This window comes from Solea senegalensis, linkage group LG2 (genome assembly GCF_019176455.1).
Source record: "Solea senegalensis isolate Sse05_10M linkage group LG2, IFAPA_SoseM_1, whole genome shotgun sequence".
In the NCBI taxonomy this organism is placed as follows: Eukaryota; Metazoa; Chordata; class Actinopteri; order Pleuronectiformes; family Soleidae; genus Solea; species Solea senegalensis.
This window is the reverse complement of record NC_058022.1, coordinates 6,818,007-6,838,898: the sequence shown is the minus strand read 5'-3', so window position 1 is coordinate 6,838,898 and position 20,892 is coordinate 6,818,007. Positions and strand designations below refer to the sequence as shown.

At 40.9% G+C, this 20,892-nt stretch overlaps 1 long non-coding RNA gene across 1 annotated transcript in view; it reads left to right on the top strand.

The window, feature by feature from the left end:
- Positions 1 to 20,285, top strand: part of LOC122765179 — a 78,664-nt gene extending 58,379 nt beyond the window's left edge. Inside the window, exons 3-5 of the long non-coding RNA XR_006359933.1 lie at positions 14,895 to 14,994; positions 19,802 to 19,914; positions 20,231 to 20,285. This is a non-coding gene — a long non-coding RNA (uncharacterized LOC122765179). The remainder of the gene's footprint in view (positions 1 to 14,894; positions 14,995 to 19,801; positions 19,915 to 20,230) is intronic.
- The last annotated feature ends 607 nt before the right edge of the window (positions 20,286 to 20,892 follow it).

Below are 20,892 nucleotides of genomic sequence, written 5' to 3'. Positions count from 1 at the left end.
GGAAGGGCCTGTTCTTGTAAGCCTTTTGGATAAACTGCCATTTAGATGGGAAGCCAAGGAACAAATTAAGATACATAGAATTATTAGTACTATTATTGTTATTATTATTATTAGAGGTCACGTGTTTCCACTTTCAGCTTCTATACTTGGGTGAGCTTAAACATCACGTTCCCCCGTTATACACCTTTCAAATGTAGATCTTTGACAATAAAATAATGTCACGTTGACACGTAATGTGTCTCCGTGTATCACAAGCTGGTTTATCACTTGTTTCTGTCTTCCCAACAGGGTCTTGCTCAGACATACTGTCGACGTTTGAGCGTGATCAATAACAGATGCGCCCCACTCCCACGTGCCGCGGAGTTATGACTCAAATAGAAAGTTGAGTATACGGCATGAGCAAACCTCGCTGTAAGTGTCACAGTGAAGAGTGTGAGCTGTCGCTGTCATTGTGGCTGTGGGCAGTTCGCAGTCACAGCATCTCCCACACAAACTCTTTCTGGTGATCTGCGGTCTCCCTCATGTGTATGTATGAGTCATGTGGAACTGTGTTGTTTTTTTTGTTGTTTTTTAACTCATCTTATATTCTTAAATTTGCATTAACTTGGACCTAAAAATGTGCTGCCCATGCAGCCAGAGGAGGTAATGGATAACTAAAATATAACTAAAATCCCTGCTGTTACTTTGTGTAGGAAACAAAAAAATCCAAGTCATTTGAGGCTTTGTGTGGTGGCTGACTTGATGTAATCATCTACAGCATATTCTGCATGAAACATAACTCTTACTGGTGAAATCTGCACACCATATGGGTACAGATTATGGTCTTTACATGTAATCATGTAAAGATGAAATGACGCATCTATTAATATTTTTACAGCAGGGACACAGAGACTGTACAATAAAAGGTGGAATATGCTCTTTATTCTTTAATTCTTTAATCTTCTAATGTTCTACAATGGTGTCACATGATAACATCATTGTTATTTCTTAATCTCATATTGAGTTGAAGTGCTGATTTTAGCCACTGGTTGCCATAATTAAGATTCTGGAAGACCTCATATCTCTAATGTTCCTGTACTATTTGTGGAGCAATATATTACCGAGCCTATAAAGTATTGGACATAGTTTCAAATGTTTTTCTTTTTGGATAATGTATGACTTATGTGTTTTAATCCAAACACTCAATGACATGGGGAGGCAGTCTGGTTAAGGCAGGGTTATGCAGACAAACACAGGCTGAAGGCACTGTCGTAAACACTAGGAACTGACAGAACTGGCAGAAACCGAGCAGAGACCACACTCACAGAAGAGGCGGGGGTAATTAAAAACGCAGGTGAAACACAGCAGGGCAGGGGAGACCATACAGACAATGGTGGGAGGTTAATCAAGGATGATACACAAGGTAAGAAACAGGAAGTAACATCGAGACTCCAAAGTGGAAAATAAATAGAAATAGAAAGTAAATAGAGATCCAAACTACAAAATTGCAGAAAGACTAATCCAAAATGTCTCGCTCCCAGAAGTATAAATCAGTATTTATATTCGAAGTAATGGAGCATTTCATTTTGGTCACTTTTTAATGACACCATCTGCTTGAATTTTGCTGTGACTCCCAGGGAAAGCACCGTATGAAACATCAGAGTGAGGAAGGAAACGTTCGGTACTGCTAGTTAGCCAGTGTGTTACCACTGACAACATGTTGACATATAGGTCAAGACCAAATGTCAAGTCTGACGCGGTGTGTGAGGACATTCTGGTGTCTTTTATGCTCTGACACTGCACCTTTTTTCCACCTGACCACAAGATGGTTATTATCAGGCCTCGTTTCCTTATTACTGTCATAGGGTCCAGTGTATAACATTTCTGGTTGTTGTCAGAAATTAAATTTACTACACATAAGTATGTCCGTACAAGTACATACTGGCTTTACGATGAAAATAATTTAGTTTTCATATTCTTGGAATAAGCCTTTGATAGACACTTTAAGCATTATGTGACCTGTGTGTTTTGAAGCTTGTTTCACAACGGAAAAGCCGCTGTGTCCACTTCAACCTGATTCACAGAGAACAACGAATAAGGTGGAAATGGGATAGTCGTCCATGCATCTTGGACTTCTAAACACATTATCACACTAATATGTACACATTTAAATAGGCAACATGATTAAGTTCTGTAACAGGAACCCACATGCATCAGTGGTTGTGTGAATGATACTGCAGGTCCTGCAGATCTGTCCTTGATACACTCAATAGAACCCGTCTGTTGATTATATGTCGTGTGGTTGTCGTGGACATAAATCTACCTCGCGATCAAACGTTCCGAACTGTGCTCGTATTTGTTGCTTTATGATTTACTACAGGCGGGGGGTAGCATAAGCAAAAATGAAATGCGTCCCCTTTTATGTATAATTATTGAATAACACATTGTGGTAATGTAGTTTTGCTTAACTTATGTGGAATAATTGATTAATGATGTAATGTACTGTCATGTCAGGGTTTAGCCATAATTGTCTCTTTTAAGTGCATTTCCTTGCTCCCAGTCCTCTAAGTCAGCAGGGTTTCACTGTGTTAAATCACTGCATCCCTTACATCCTGACTCTCCATTGTGAGCTGTTGCCTGCTAGCAGTGTGAGTGATAGCCAGCAGTAAACACGTCCCATCCTCAGCCAGTTAATAGTCTTCCCAGCTGTGCAGATCTTATAGCTTTCGGGGAGCGGACTCAGTTACTAGCTTTGCCAGTTGTGATACCCTGCCAGCATTTTCCGGCCCAAACCCTCCACAAAAGCCCAACATTAGTCTCTTCCCAAACACATCATTTACCCCCTAACACCGATGTCCCACCAAACCCCAGCAGGTCTTTTATTCTGCTAACCCACAAGATGCACACGGCTGCACATGCACGCTGCACATGCCTGGCACAGAAAAAAAAACATAAAAAAACAAACAATAATCCACATGTTCAAGAGCGCACATGCCATTGCTCTCACTTTACACACGGGCCAAGATCTTCTGAGCGTGCCATTACAAAGGAGGTAGTGACATACTGTGCAATCAATCTCTCACTCACTTGCCCCTGAGATAACCATTCTTTTGTTTACTGCCACCCCTATAGCTCAGTTTTTCATTTCTATGAGGCTTAAAGAACGCACGGTGCAGCCACTGCTGTGAATCAGTCAGAGTCAATTACTGTATACTTGGGATTACACTGATGACAGCCTTTATTTGGTACCTGTATCAGACTCATCCTTTATTCATCTTACATTTGTCAGGGAAGAATCTCCTCACCGGGCGCGGTGTCACAGCGGGAGCGATGACTGCTGCTCACAAATCAAAGCACTGTTTATTGTGGCGTCGGTGACGGTGACTTGCCCCCGTGTGAAAGGGTTAATGATGAAGAGGGTTAAACGGCCTATCCAGATCACTTATCGTACACGTGCATAGATTAGTGTTTACTGAAATGACATCGGGCCACCCAGTGGCGAAGCGTGATGTGCGTCCCGGTGTGTGGAGTTTGCATGTTTTCCCTGTGTGTGTGCGCGTGGGTTTCTCCGGGTACTCCGGTTTCCTCCCACATGATTAATTAATTGAACACTCAGGTGTGAGTGTGTGAATGAATAATTGTTTGTCTCTACATGTGGCCCTGTGATGGACTGGCAACATGTCCAGGCTGTAACCCCCGCCTTTCACCCTAAGTCAGCTGGATATGGCACCAGCTGCCCCACGACCCTCATGTGGAGGATAAAGCGGGAGATGATGAATGAATGAATTGAATGCAATGACATCAAAACAAACCCGAGGCTAAGGTAATATTCCAGAAGAGAAATATCGATCTGTTGCTGCCTTTCTTCACAAAATATAATGACATGTTCTTTGCAAGCCATGTCTTCTTCAACCAATGGGTGAACACGGGTTCTCCACAATCCATCAATCACCACCAGTTTGACATAAGCTCAACACCACATGTCAGAAGAGTTAACAAAAGTACCTTGGTTCATGATAAGGAGAATTATGGTAAAGTTAGTTTTTTTTTTTTTATTAATCCCCTTAGGGAAAGTATTCCTCTGCATTTTGACCCATCCTAGAATTAGGAGCAGTGGGCTGCAACACTGAGTGGCACCCGGGGAGCATTGGGGGTTGGGTACCTTGCTCAGGGGTACCCCAGTACCCTCTTTTTGGCAGGTGGGGATTTGAACCGGCGACGTTCTGGTTACAAGTCAAGTTCCCTTTCCACTTGGCCACAGGCTTCCCCATAAATTATGTTATCTCTAATGTTACCGTCAATGCATCTTTATCTACATCTCACATCCTACTTTCATTTCATATTTAATTTTGACCGGAAAAAAACTATCTCCATTTGCGTAATCAATATTGATTCATAAAATTGTCAGATTGATGTCGTCATAATCTGTGTTTTCCTGCATTTGTCTTGCAAGCCATTGCTACATCAGAGAAAGGTGACCCTGAAAACAATGGGAGCTCCTCCACACCTAAAGGCAGATGGCTGCTTTTTATTGTAAACTTTAAAAGTATGAAGACACAGAATAGTTGGAGAAAGCTGAAAACCGTCTAATACCCAAGGACATTTGAATTGAATCAAGTTGAGATCTTGAGAATCTAAATACATTCCGGGGAAATCAGTCCAAATATAAAGCAACTGGTGACAGAACACATGCACAGAAGTGGAAAGCAAACAAAAGGCCTGGTGCAGAATGGTTCTAAAAGTCCTTTGTGGGTTTAAGTGTAGGTGATGCTGTCAAACAGGTTCAGACGAGCCATCTTTAAATAGAATTTAATGGAGTGTTTTGTGCTTGAAATGAGACTAAGCAGCGTCTTTGTCACCGCCTGATGTGGTGAACGGCGAGAAAACAGAATGTTTTATAACCCTTTACACGGCATTTGCATATCAAAGCTCCTTGTGTTTTGATATCATTACGGTGTTTGAAGTGGGCATGTGTGGTGGGATTATTTGATAAACAAATCAGTGGGACTTTAAAATCGGATGCCGAGGTATCGGAGACGTCTCTTTGGTCTTAACCACTGGTTTCAGCGGGAATTTGCATCACAATAGCCTCACTCAAAAACCTTAAACAAACACACTCATTAGGAGTCCAGTGGCAAAAGCCAATTTAGTGGGTGATTATGCAAGGAGACGCTCTTTAAATTCCCGAAGGAGAAAAAGAAAACATTGCTTTTCACAGAATGTGTAGCACATACTAAAGTAATAAAGCGGCTGTGCGGGCAATTTCATATAATCCTTACTGTGGCTCAAAGCAGCACAGTAAGAGAAGTGAACGTCTCACTTGTGCTACAGCTTATGGGAGATACATTACACAGTACGGTGTGTGAACAATTATATGTTTGTTTTTTCCTACAATTCATTGTTACTATTATTAAAACCTTTTAAACATAGGAAATTGTAATTAATTCCTTTTCATTAGCTGAACTGATAATTACTGTAACTACTAATGACATCGCCACATTTCCAGGCAACAGTCTAAAACTGTAACTGACTCATATCAAAATAAACATCGAAAATCAGCTAATTGTCACATTTGAAGGGTGCTAAAACAAGTGAAATGTGCTTTCAGTCGGTGCAAATTAAAAATAAATGGAACAGCTGCATCATATCAAGTAAATGCACAGTCGAACGTCGAGCTGCAACATTTCTGCCCTTTCCTGGCAGCACTGAGGAGGTTTCTGTTGCCAAGGAATCTCTGGAACGTACACAGGCTTCTCGAAAATACGACGCTATGGAGGAGGTATCGGCGGCGTGTCTGTCGTTTTTATGTTTCTTTCACTGACACCTTTTCCTTGGGCACTTATGTCAACGTCACGGCGACAAATAGCGCAAAACACACAGAAGTCATCCTCACTTCTGTCGCCGATGATGTTTCACATCACGGTATTTTTGTCGTGTTCGCAGCACCGCCACGTTTCCGTTTTTAACCAACGATATTTCAGCCAGTTATTTGTCAGTCACACAGATCTTAGGGTATCGGAAGTGACGCTGCGTTCCAGTGTCCGGCCAAAATCCTGATGTATGGCCACCCTGCGACAGGTGGCTGTTTCCTGACTCAGTCCAAGACTCTGGGTGTTGCATGAAATTTGAATTTAAACAATTAAAAAAACAGATAAGATGCTGTAATTAATTAGTGAAGAGAAAAAAAAAAAAAACATTGGCTCCGATTGTTACATAAACTTTACACTGGTAACAGTTTCTTTTGAATAAGACGTTAAGCCAGACAGCAAACAAGGCAAGAGGAATGTGTATGAGAACTGAGGCTTGATTTTTCTATGGCTCCGGTGGGTAAATTAGCTCAAATAGAAATCCATAAACATGACAGATGAAAAAAAGATGGGGAAAAAAAATGATGAGAAGTTATGCCTCTCCCAGTTTTAAAAGCACTCGACTGTACGAGGCCTCTCTGCATTTGTCATCGTTTTCGAAAAGACTCAATGAAAACGTGAGCAGATGCGGAGCAATCAACAGGTGTGTCATTAAAACACATGCAGCCTAACCTAAACAGACACTGAGAGAATCTCATTTGAATGTAATTGTGCAGTAGTTTCTATTAGATGTCTGCCTAAAACAAACATACTTCCAATTTGCAGCAGCAACTGTTTTTATCAACATAATGAGGACGGAGTTTTCCACAGCTGCCAAACTCACACAGTTGGCACAACTGTGTGAGTTTGGCCCTGTTTCCATATTTCCCTTATGTGTTCCTGCTGGTTCCCTTGCTCTTCTTGGTTGTTTGTCCTCATTTTGTCTTTGTTCCTTTGTGTGTGTGTGTGTGTGTGTGTGTGTGTGTGTGTTATTGCGTTATGGGCCTGGCTGCTTCACACCAACTCATCTGCACACCTGAGCTTCACTCCGATCAATGCGGACCATAAAATGACTGTGAGAGTGTGTATACACACAAACAGTGCAGGGCCAGGCGGGACAATAAGTGTTTATCCTGTTAAATTCCTCTATAGCCAGGTTTATTTGAGCAGCAGAATTCATGTCTGAAACTTTCTCCTGGTGCATTTTTGTCTTTTCAGTCACACTCCAAACCGTTTGCAGCTGTCTCGCTTCTCTAGCTCAGCGTTGCTGTTGCCTCTGTTTTGTCTTGAAGTGAAATCACTTCCCGTGTGCACTGTGAGAATGGCACACGCTACAAATCTGAGATAAATAGCTGATTATAAACCTATGTTCTTATATTCACATTCTTGCATCCCTCTGATTAAATCGGGGTGTTTGTTTTTGCTGTCATTGCCATCATAGGACGCAGAACGGTTCGTTACCTACATGCTAGGAACTGTGAGAAATTAACTTCCTTCAGTTTTAGACCGCAGTGAGCAGATTCTCAACATTTGTCAATTGGAACCATTGTCACGGCAGATGCTGTTTCAGTTTTGATGCAAGGAGCTTTTTTTGAGGCATCGCTTAAACACAAATAACACTCAACTCAGATACTCTAATTAACTGAAGAAAGCACTGAGAGTGCAAACCTCTGCCAAGGCTGCCGAGTTATCCACAGTGTCGGTACACTCCCCTCTCTTGCATGGATAACAGTTTTATTTTCCAAAAGAAAAGTAAAAGTCTTTGTCTGGATTGTTACCAAAATCTAATTATTTCTTCTTTGGGCCATCATTTACTTCCCTAGAAAATATCATTGAAATCCATCCATAACTTTTTCACAATCAGACAGAACGTGGCCAAAAACATAACCTCCTCATCATTGATTCTGGACACATCCTGTTCACTTGTCATTTGTTTACAATTGATGACTTAGCAAGAATCCTGAAACTTAAATATCTGTATCTACACAATGACTTTCCATTCTGTTGGTCTTTGACTTATAGTAGATGTTAAAAAAAAAAAAAAAATCCCGTTTAGCCAGGTCATTCAATTTGCACAAATTGGCAGCAGCTAATGTAATTAGCTGGAAACAGTCAAACGGCTACTTTAAGTCTTATTAAAATTACGGCCGCTGCAATTTGAAAGTTGCAAATTGTAGTTCTCCTACAAAATGATTGATCATGTGCTCTTAATCCAGACAGCAGCCACATTCCCTAAAACTACATTTGGCAAAAGAGCAGCATGGAGTTATATATCAACGTAATTCCCAAAGAGACAGAGTTGCACTCACTGAAAAGCTAATACGGAATCCACACTGTACGTCCACCTATTAAGAATAATTCAGTACTAAACTTGAGTTTAGCAGTGTCCTGGGTGGAAACGGGGATTTTTAATGGATTTTACTGTTTATCTCAAGGAATGCTTGACCCCCACTGACTGTAGTGCCATGGCTACCAGAAGAGAACAGCAGGCCTGGGACCATGGGATTTTGCCAAGGCCTGAACCCTGCAGCACCAGCAGCCGGGTCCAGTACCTCTGAGGGTCTCCCTTCAATTAACACCCAGCTGTTTTCTACAGCAGTGTGGGGATCAAGGCCACCTTGGCCCTCTTCTTCTACTACATTCTACGAAGCACACGTCACAGTCATTCACGAGACACACACACACACACACAACAGTCCACTTTTGTAAGATGCTCAATGTTTATATATTATATCTTCAGATGTTTGTTTGCAACACCAACATGATTTTTCTTCCCAAATCTCAACCAAGCTACATCTTGTAGTTTCAACGATGGTTGGCATGATACCACTGTCACAGATTTGAATACCTTCTGATATCTGATCCGGTGATTTTGACCGGTATCGGACCGATACTGATATTTTCGAAGTGCAGTAGAGCTGCAACTAACGATTATTTTCATAATCGACGAATCTGTCGATTATTTTCTCGATTAAATCGATGAATCGTTTGGTCCAGTAAATATCCGAAAACCTTAAAAATGTTGATCGGTGTTTGTCAAACCTGGAGATGATGATGTTCTCAAATGTTTTGTTTTGTCCACAAACCAAAATGATTCACTTTTCACAATTTCTTTGTTATCCAGAGCAAAGAAATGAAGAAAATGTTCACATTTAAGAAGCTTAAACAATCAGAAATCTAAATAGCTGTCGATTAATAATCGATTCATGGATTAATTGTTTGAGCTCTAAAGTGCAGTGAAATGAGGTCGCGCGTGGTGTCATGTGATTCCTTTTATTCACTGAATGTGTTGTTGATGTGATATTTGATATTTTATTACTACTTTATGCACTGAATGTAAGCATTCATCACTCACTGCACAAGTTTACATCAATTACTGTTCACAATATGAGGTAATAAGTGGACAGACCAGGAGAGGAGGCAAAGAGTGAGTGGGCCATGTGAGTTAAGGAGCTGAGACAGATGGGACGGGCTGGATCGCAGCCATTTAGGGCCTTGTAGGTGAGGGGCTGCTCGCCTGCAAGTGCAGAGGAGGGTCTGACCTAATTGTCAGATTTAGTACAAATTCATAAACCTGGTTGCCAAGGCTGGAGGCTTTCACATCTCCAAGGGGCATCAAGGGCAGGAAGGAATCCAAATAAAGGGATGGTGGAAATATTTCGGAGCCAAGCAAGGATTGTTCCGTTTTGCTTTAATAAGTATTGCAACCTGCAGCGTGTTGCAAAGAAAAGCAGCGTTACATAAACGGAGGATTCGGAGCATTCGTCTCTAGGAGTTATTACAGTAGTGAAAATGCACCTGATGAGAGACGGCATGCGCGTATTGTGAGTCTTATTTGAGTGTTGCTTAGTGTGAAATACAGCTCCCATAAACCCTTGAGTTTCAGCCCATTGTTCACTTGGCAGTCTTTTTTTTTTTTTAACTCTCATATTTCAGATAGTTTTAAATCTAACTGGTCAAAAAGGTTTAAAATATTATGCCCCAGGTCAAATGACTCTGCAATGCTTGCAGGTTTGTATCAATTCTGGTTGGATCAGGAACATAACACCTGGGTTACCGCTCTAATTTCTTATTTCTCGTATTCATATTCATTTTTGTCAGCGGTGCAAATTCCTGTGTCACGTCTGACTGTCACTGACGACTGTTGATAGATTGATTTCAAGAGGGACCAAAGTAATACAATCACCACTGTAACTGTGTCGCGGAGCTCCATGGGGTTGTTTTTGGTGCTGCTCTGGCGAGTTCAAATCCCAGTTTGACCGAGGGCTTTTCTGTGTGGAGTCTGCATGTGCGAGTTCTCTCCAGGTTCTCCATACAGGCTTCCTCCTGCAGTCCAAAAACATGCAGTTTGGTGATTAGGTGTGATTATGTGTGAGTGGTTGTTAGTCTCTGTGTGTTGGCCCTGCCGTGGACTTGTGAGCTGACTTTTGCCCCACCACAACCCTCACACATGAGAGATTGAGCAACTTTTTCACTTTTTCAACATTTTTTTAAATTTATAAAGCAGGTCAAATGACACTTTCTACTCTAACCCTTTGACAATGGGCCGTGTGTGTGACCGGGCTACCTCGGAGTCAGTTCCAGTCACAACAGTCACTTTTCTGGTTAAAGAAAAGGCTTTGAGAGGGAGCTCGTCTCAAATCAAATTTAGAGGACCTAATGCCATTTTCCTCTTTGCTTTGTCCTTGCCTTTCTCTGCGTTCATTTATCTGATCTCGACAAGGATCAATAGGTACTACAACCACATCCCAAATACACTGACAAATGTCTCGCTGGTAATTTTTAGCACAGCCTGCAGATAAAAGGGGGGTGATCGTTCTATCGCTGATGTCATCTGCAAACAGAAAATAATCCGTCAGTGGGTTGCAGTGGGAGACTTTTGATTGACAGGTGTACCCAGCAGGGGTTTGTTCTGGGGGCTGTATATCTAATGTTTTCTAAGAATCTAGACAGTTTCTTTTTCAGGTGTAGAGGGGGAAGGAATAGCAGATTTAACAAAAAAAGCAAAAACAGTGGAAGTGTGCTCTGCATCTCTAAATCCCATTCCACCATTTTCCAGTCTTCAAAAAGTCTTGGAAATCCTTCAGCTGTCAAAGCTGTGGCGGTGTGATGTGCCTCTGTTTAATCTGATCATCTCATTCTGTAGTTCTGCAGCGTCACCGTTTTGTCGCACGTTTTATGACGTCATACATAAGTGTCAGGCAAGAAGACGCACTCTGTCATCACTCCTCACTTTTCAAATCAAATACACCATTAAGCTGTGTCCACAGGCTGTAGATAACCTCTAACTGCTTTTGTCCTTCTGGTGGCTGCACGAGAACAGAGCAAGCACAGCAGCGACTGATACAGGGTGAGCAAAAAAAAAAAAAACACCACCACAATGAGACTTTTCCTATTTTCCGCCTTTGCTTTTCCGCGCTTCATTGGAGAGTGTGTCTCTCACAGCGGAGTCCCGCCACAGCTCCCATCCATCATTCCCTTCTCCTCTTGGAAAAATGATCACCGTCCTCCATGTTTCCTTTGTCCCCGATCGCACTGATCTTCAGCACCCTTTAGTTTTGTCATTTAGGCTTTCGACTTGTTGTACCCTGAAGAAGTTGCTTACGTGTTATCAATACTGTGGATCATGCTTCCAGAATGTGAAAATTAGAGTAATGATGCGTATGGTGTATTTTGGTCAATTACAAGTGTCCCTCTACAATTTATTTTTGATGTCACATGTTGTGGACTTTTTTTTGCATTGCTGTTGCCCTAGAAGTTTAAAATCTCTTCCTCTTCACTCGGCAAGTTTATTGAAATCCATTCGTTATACAAATGAAGAAAACAGAGCACGGATACAAATAAACAAGCCGGCGGAAGCATATACAGTACGTAGCACTCAAATTGATATAAAAGCCTGAGGAAAGTGTGTGGTAACCACTGACAAAACGTATTAAAAGTGTTGAACAGCATCATGCATGACATTACACACAGCAGACCATCATGTACAACAATTATGCAGCACGTATACAAAAGTTATCCGTCTCTGATATTACACTACTGACTAGATATATAAAAAAATGAATGAAATTTCCTTCTGCAAAGTGAGAACTCTTTCCAGTTACTTCCAGGCTACCATAGTGGAACGGTTGAGTCCTGTGCGTTTCCAAACACGTAAAGTAAACATTTTCTTGAGGAGTTAACAGTCTCTGTCACTATTTTCAGGTCGTAGAAATAACACATGTGAATTATGTATCCCATTAAGAGTTAAATACACAGCGCAGCGGACGCCAGTGTAGCAAGCGACTGTGCCCGTAAACTGTCAAAGTGAGACCGACCGAACTACAAATCTCGAGCGACACCACACTGCCACTTGGGTACAGACGATTTTGTTGATGCCATCTCAGAAGTCTTTCAAAGGTTTGAGTTGGCAGGTCATGATTTAGCAGACAGCCTGATATATGCGGCCACGATATAAGAGCTACGTCTGTGCGTCCGCCTCCCAGCGAGGATTCTGCAGAAATCCAGGCAAAGAAATGCATAATGTATGTGTCAACAGAGCAAATAAGTTGTTGTTGCATGTGTTCACAGTGGGTCACACAAGTACATTTTGTTTATATGCTGACAGTGATTGAGTGCTTTGGGAGCAGGAGCACGTTTTTTGGGTTTCATCTTTCTGAAGCAAGCATTCTGTGTTCATGATCCTCAGTCGAGGGGTTCATCAAACGAGAGGGGCTGCGTTCAGGAACGACTCTGTCAGACTCTGCACCGCGGCGGTGCTCGGGAGCAGCTTTGAAGACAACCTCGGAGAACGCCGCGCTTTATTCTAATATTTATTATTGATTTATATGTGTAATCATTTGGCACGAGGCACAACTCGACGAGCCGCTGACTCAGTCTCAGCAGTCTCAGAGGTGTTCCGATTCACTTATGCTGTTTAGGCATCTTTTGCTTTTATTATATATCCAAAAAGTACCCGTTGGGTATCATTATACAGACTTAATGAAGAGTTGGAGCACGATGTTACAGAATTAAATGGGATGTTGCCAAATAGTGTAACTTCAAAGCTAATTAAGTAACTAAATATAACTGGAAAAGGAGGATTGAGGCTGTGGTAATCATCACATCATGCAGCTTTAGTGGGTGGCGTCCATGTAAGTTATGTAATGCTACAGCTACAGCTATTATGCACACATACTTTTATTTTGTTTGACTTGTCTCTTTGACAAATTAAAGCAGCAAAACAGGATACTTTTTATTTTTTGGAAACGTATAAATATTTGTAGAAACGACGTAATTATATTTCATTATAATCGCAAAACATTTAGCCTCTGTAGTATTTTTGGATGAGCATATTTAAACCAATTTGGCAACACAAACTCTATGATCAAACTGGCAACACAAAAAACAAAAACCTACCTTGGTTTCTCAGTCTACACGCTGGTTTGGGAGAAATCGTTCAAAACTCTCAGGGGAACTGCTGCCAGTTCAGTTTGAAGGAGCCTTGAGTTGCACACTTTGAAATGTTTCCTTTGCCAAGTTCAAGTGAATTAACTTCTTCACGGAAGACAACAAAAAGCGAGCCGAAAGTTGCGAGTTAACTTGTGCGTGTTTACTTCTCTAACAAACGGTATTAATGCAACAGAGACAATATTTAAATATTCATTTATTTGATTTTTATTCCGAGGCAGAACCTCCACACTGATCCACTTTCCTCAAACTTAAACGTGTCTTTCATGTTCAGAGCTCTCAGGTGGAGCCCGACTCTATTTCAATATGTTCATGCACATTATGAATAACCTATTTCCACTGTTTGCTGACAGAGCAGCTTTGTCCCAGCTAAAATATTCCGGTTTGTGAACAAACTTTTCATTTGAACTATTTATTCGGATCATGAATCAGCCGAATTTAGGTCCCAGTTATGTGATGATATGTAGAGGCTGATACACTTGGTGTAAAACGTGCATACACACACATCTGCTTCAGTCTGCTTATAGGACACATACTTAACACATACACAGTTTGCATGAAGACATTAAATATAAATCTGACAACCGAGACGTTAAAGTTTATTTTCACGGGTGCAGACACGCAAAGTCTGATTTTGTATTTACATTCCTGTGCAACACAAACACAGTCAGCACAAACCACCAGCCTTAAGTGTGTTGTTTTGTATCCGACAAATGCAGCAGCGATCTCATTCTGCTGCGATCTAAATCAGCGATCTGTCTCCTACAGTATACCAGGTTGGTTTCGATGCGGTAGATTTACCCACAGACCCAATTTTGAACTTCTCAAGATAAGGACGCTGTATGTAGAGACTCACTCGTTGTTTGTTTCTTGTATCGAGTTTAATTTTAACACTGCTGCAAAAAACAAACAAAAAAAAGTGTTAGTAGCTATCTGGGGTTTTCCAGTTGCAGATAATGGTTTTAAAATCAAAAATGTAGTAGTCAAATAGGTTATAGGTTATTTGAACATCCAGGTACAAGCAACAGTAACAATAGCAAACTTAAACAAATAAAATAAAAATAATGTTGTTTTCTTTTTAGTAATATCATTAATTCAGCTGTTATTTTTTTTAATTCTTAGAACACAGATAATTTTGGCTGTTTTTTCCATTGTTATGTTAAAACAGACAATATATATATATTTATACAGAGGGTATAAGAATGTGCAATAATATAGTTTATATATATTGTTTTTCAAAATCTTTCAAATCGGACTGAATTAGTGAAACATGGAAATACGTCATGTTCAAAGTTCGCTTGGTTCATTTTTAGGAACAAAAAGAAACGTCTATTTTGTGACTTCTGCACAATTATTGCTACTTTGTATCACTACTAAAAAATGCGATATAAAATTAATCCTGAATATGTGACCTATATACACACGTACACGCCCAGGATGTCCATATAAGGAGTTGTGTATTATTCCCACAGTAATTGACCATGGGTTGCCATGTGAGCACTAAGGGTTAAAGCAGTAATGTGTTGTTCATCTCTACAAAACCATAACAGCAGCCAAAAGAAAAGCAACCATTTGTCATTTATACTTACCAATGTCTTGACGCTCTGATTCGTTTCTTAGGTCTTGCTATAGATCTGCGTAGCTGTGGAGAAAACACCGCTGCTCCATTAGCCGAGCAACAACAATCGAGGGATCGCGGTGAAACATTCATCATCCACAGGTAATGAATCATGATTTAGAGTGTTGCTGTAGCATCAGTGTGATGATGACACTTATGACTTTTAATATATGGTTTGCTGTTGTTTTATGAGTAGAAAAAAGAGAAAAATGATACAAAATACCAACTGCATTATGAGAACTCGCATCCACTAACCTGGTTATTATTTCTACTTCACTCTACTCACCTTTATCTGCCCTGTTTCCATGCCTGCACTTCCGGCCCTTCATATAATTTGCCTGTGCATGATTGTCTTTGTTTGTCTCATGCACACAGACTTTCTGACATTTCTCCCAGTGTCATCTCAGTACATAACAATTCTGTATGTGGATATTTCTGCTGTCCCTGTTTCAACCACTATTTTTCCTTTTTTCTGCTTAGCACTGACATTCCATGCACTTACAAATTATGCAAAGGTAATACTTACCTTATAGGTGATTGAGATGAAGAATCAAACTTGAAAAAAAGCAAGTAACAACAATACTTTCAAAATAGGTCACTCGTCAAAACTTTAGCTTTCCGATTGGAGCAAATAACTGGTACCTCAAGCCTTTGTGCGTAATGGAGCAGGACAAGTGGAACTAAGAATCTCAGCAAGTCGAAAACCAGTAGTGTGCAGCCAATTTGACCCAGAATTCAGTACAACTTGGAAACTCGGAGGTCATCAGCGCTTGCAGTATCTTGCCTAAAATTCTCTTAACGTTCTGTTGATGTTTCTTGGCACACATCAGGGCATCACTGAGGGATACAGAAAGACATGTGACACGTACCTTGACAGTGCAGCAATATATCACTGTTGAAAATCCAACTTGCTTGAGGATATGCTGTAGCGAAGAGGCAATTAAACATTCTTCATCTTGCATTACAGTTCCCGCGATGCACAGAAATATGGTCGCCTGTCACAACACATTCATGTGCACTTGCTCTGAATTTATTGGTCAATACCGAGAATTCTTTCCGCCCTGCTTTCTCTCTCCCTCTCTCTCTCTCTCTCCCTCTCTCTCTCTCCCGCTATCTCTCGACACCTACATGCGTTTTCAGAGCAGCTGCATGCACAGTAATGTTTGGGGACTATAGAATTGTTTTAGCAGCCGTGTGCTTTGAAGCCTCTATTTGCCTCCCACTGTTTCTCATTTACATAAAGACACCTTCTCAGCGACTGCACACACACACACACACACACACACGCACACAGGGACAAACAATATCACTGGTGAAACCCACCATGAGTTTCATACCGTTTGTATACAGGCTAAAGAAATGCACATTGACCGTAAACATAGTAATGATCTGCTGCGGGTAATGTCATGCGTAAACACACCAAGAGCAAACCGATAAAAAACACACACACACACACACACACACACACACACACGCGGTCTTCCACTCCCTACCGCCATCTCTGCTGGTGTTCACAATTCCCATGGAGATTATGCTTCCTGAACCCAATTATGCCTCACTAGCAAATTAGCCACCATTAGCGGGGCACCAGTGTGCATCACCAGGGGAGTCAGAGAGACCTTTAGCTCATCTTATGGCCTGCTTTTCTGCTCACCAAAATAATGATTAGCTCATAATTCTCGCTAATGCACCGGGCTTTGCTGCATCTCCCTTCTATCTCGTCATTATTGTCAAGTGTTCGCTGCGTGCCAGTGTTGAGAGGGATTCGTCGTCCATACCTGCAGCTCTCTCGGTGTGTTGTCTTGTGTCTGTACAGTCGCAGAAGAGGTTGAGCATACTCTATCGGCCCGTGTTGACGATAAACGCAGAAGAGGAGACATAGCAGTGCTCTCAGGACGCCGTCTTGATACATAAATGTGGGGGGAAGTAAGACTCTCTGGGCAGACATGAATGTGGCTGTTGATTGCCTTTTGAATCACATTTTACTGCCTGTTAATTGCACCTCCCCGTCATCTCAAAAGGCTTTTAATGCGTGAAGAAGTCCGGTTTCCTTGTGAGCAAAGGTTTTTACAGTGGGAGGCTCAGGATGGTCAAACAAGATTTGGCCTATTGTAACGCCATGAAGCACAAAAGCATAAACATACGGTGAAAACAAGCAACTGCTGAACCCATCTGATTAACATCACCCTGGAATACAGCAAGAATATTAACAACAAGTTAATGTTTTGAGCTCTTTTCAAATTCTGTACGTCAGAGTTTTCACATGAAAACAACACGTGAAGGCGTCCTTGGACCGTTCCATTCTCCACTGGCGGTTGGAGCCATTTGTTTTCCGCCAGAAAGAAAGAGGGTCATTTGACACAAGTGCAATGAATCAGGGAAAGGAATGTCAAGTCTGATAAGAACCAATGAGAAAGTGAATGCAGATAGCCGCATCATTATTTCCCATCATGGTCACCAAAGAATGTATGCATTTATAAAAATAAAAAACAGGAATAGTGTGGATGGAGTCGAATTCTGTGTTTCTGACTACATCAACCTGGCTCACCCAATGTACAGCCACTGTGGTAGCGATCGTTTTTTACCAGTCAACACCATCTGTCTGATGTTATCGTAACATTCCAGGGGGTTTGCCATAAGAACACAAATAGGGATGCATCAACTACGACTTTCTGCCCAGTGACCATGACTGACCAAACACTAAAAATGTGCTTTTTCTCCCTCCACCTCCAAACATACTTGGGATCTGGTGAGAGGTGGCCATGAGTAATCCCATCTCGGCGGGTAGCTCCATAATTCTGTCAATTATGTCGGTAAATGATGGTGCTTTCAGCAGAAATAAAGCTTCATGAAGCCTTTCAGCTAAATATGTGTGAACAGTTATTGCACTGCGGGGTCACCTGCCGAGATGTGCACTATAACAGGGGTTAGCAAAAGGTCTGCTGAATTAGTATGAACACATGAAAATGGTCAAACATTTCAAGTTCACATCAGGTTTATGGTGAGTGTTCCATTCATGAATAAGTATATTTACATCTTGCATCTAAAACTGCATGAAATGGATTTTCAAATCTGACTTGATTTTGAAAATGTGGGAGACCACAGACAACGAACGAATCAGGTGATTTATCCTGATTTGTGGATGACATCATGGCTGAGGATGGAATCAACTTGGTTTGGAGTTACGATTCTAAACGAAAGTACAAAACTAACATCCGTTTCCCCGTAAACACGCTCCCATGGTTATTGCAGATCCCTCTCACTACAGGATCATTTGTTCAAATCAGCCGTAAATCAGCGGGCACGATTATCACGATTGGGACTGAAATCGGGCCGATTATCCTCGAGTGTGGGGCAGACTTAACCAACCAAAATGTGGGAGAATGTAGATTGGATTGCCAGCTGACAGAATTTCTCACTCTCATTTTGGTCTTCTATCATTTGAACTTTCTTTTCAATCACATTGATTCCTAGTGCCTGTTTCACTGCTGACCAGTTTGAAGATGTGGAACGAGATGATGCTGTGAAGGCGAGCACGGAGGCAATAACGGACCTAAATGAAAAGGCTGCAGGGCACACGCCATAGGAGACAGATAAACGCTTTTGTGTGGCTTACCTTAATTTGGTCGGTATAGGTTCTATGCACAAAGAGAGGCAGGGAGTCTGTGGTCTGAAGTAGTCTGAAATCTCCACCTTGAAGAAAGTTGTTAGGAATCATCTGAGGTCATACGATGGGTAAGTGTTAGCATAGTTGATGTTGTTTTTCCTACTGTTTGAACCACTGAACGATTAATGTCCTGAAAGGTAACGCAAGATGTCTATCAGTCGTCAACAATATTAACACAGGAATTATAAAATCAGCTTTTAAATGAACCTTCTTTGTCTGCACAACTGTCCAAGTAACTGATGGTCCATAGCTATGGGGACAAATGACCAAATTGTGCTCTTTGTGCTGCAAAGTGGGAGAAAAAATGAGATGTTTTATGCACTGGAAAAAGAAAAAAAACAAAACAATACAGCATGCTGTCTGTGTCCAAGGGTCAGTGTGTTCAAAGGGAAAACTATGCAAATAAATTAGTTTTTTTCAAAGCAAGGCTCACTGGCCTTGGCTCGTTTTCAGTGAAGAACATGTAAACAAACGCACGTTCATACTGTAAGTGATGGTAGCGAGCACTGGAGCCGAGAGTAATGAAAGTGTGGGAGTTGCTGGCGAAAACAAGTAATGTCACAATGAAAGCAAGCGTTCGCTGTATAGTTTCGCTCTATATATTCACACTCTATGCATGTGTGTGTGTGTGTGTCTTTAAATTTACAGCATGTTTCATTGACCGAACACGACTCTCTCCACTGTTTTATGTCCCAGGCTGAGACTAATCACCACCACAACACACACTCCTACACACAAATCCATCAGGGTTTTGTCCTTTTTTTTTTCTAAACTCAGAAATCACATCCCTGCCTTTCTCTGGACCAAAGAAACAAACAAACAAAAAAGTCTTCACTTAAAAGTAACACACATTTTATATTTGGTCCAAGATGGCCACAGTTTCATGTCTTCATTATTGTTTGATTTGGTTTTGTGTTTGTTTTTACGGAATTAAAATTCAATCACAGGAAAGAAAAAAACAAGTAAATTCTGTAAATAACTGTGCAGTAATAAATGCTATGTGTTTAGATCTTCTTATTGATATAAAATCAACAGTTTTTGTTTATTTAAAAAACCCAATAAATAAACATGTTTTGAAACTTTTTTTAATAGAAACTTATTGTATTCTGATTCAATACTTCGAGTTACAAGTATGTTTCTTTTTTCTTTTTACTTTTATTTTGGTATTCCTCTATGCTTTACTTCCTGCCTGTGTATAATCAGTGGCACCACCCCTGATTAGTTTCACCTGTGTCTCGTCAGGCTCCGCCTCCTCTTGGTCCCTGCCAGTCGGTCTGTCTTCCAGCGTTTTTCTGCAGTATCCAAAAATGAGGCTGTTGTTTGACACTTCCTTCTTCTCGTGCTCTGAATAATATGTAAGTTGGATTAAATACCATCCTCCACGCTCGCTGACAAATACTCAAACAAACCGCACAAGGGTTAAATGTCTTCTGTGCGTAATTTCACCGCAGGCGCTTCTTCTTTAACGCTTAGTTTAAGAATACCCAAGACAGAAATGCTCCAATTACAGAATTAATCATGAAAGATGACTAAACCTGCCTCACAATAGAGTAACTTGGGTCGGAGCCAGTGTCTGAGTGTGTCTCGTATAATAAATGCTATAAATGCTATTAAAAAAAAAAAAATGCAATGTTCTAACTGATGACAAATGTTGTCTGATTTTAATTACAGATTGGAAATTAACATCTCGGGTTGAATGGGGGAGGCTACAAAGAGACGTGCATGTATGTATACGGCCTTTTGTGTATATTGTGGATATGTAATGGGATTTCACCACACCACACTTGAGTAACTCCAGATAATGTAAATGCCATGTTGTCAATATTCAAAGCACTGAGGAGATGATGTTCATAATGTAGACCTTGACGTTGTTCCCATGAGGAAATACTTGAGAAAACATTGCAGCAGAACATCATTCATTCTTCTCCATGTCAGGTGTCATTTTCATCAAACTGTGATTGTGAGTTCCTATATTTCTGCGGCTTAATGACTTTGGAGGTGATGCCTTCAAAACATTGTGTTTAGATTTCTCCTAGATTTAGTGTCCGACTCCTGAGACTGAGAGACCCACTGAGTAAAACACTCTCCATCAGTGATTTACACTGAAAATCCTTCTCTTAAAGCATTAATTGCACACATGCTACTGCCCGTAGATTTCTATCAGTTTGTATTCTTAATGTAGAATAAATGCATTGAAAAAATCTTGAAATCGTCAAAGCGTTACCTTTTTTGAAAGAAGTGGAAACGTTGGCGTGTCAGTAAAACATACATTCAATTAGATGCATAATGAATAAAGGAGGAAGTTTGATAAATCTAACTTTTGCATTAACCGC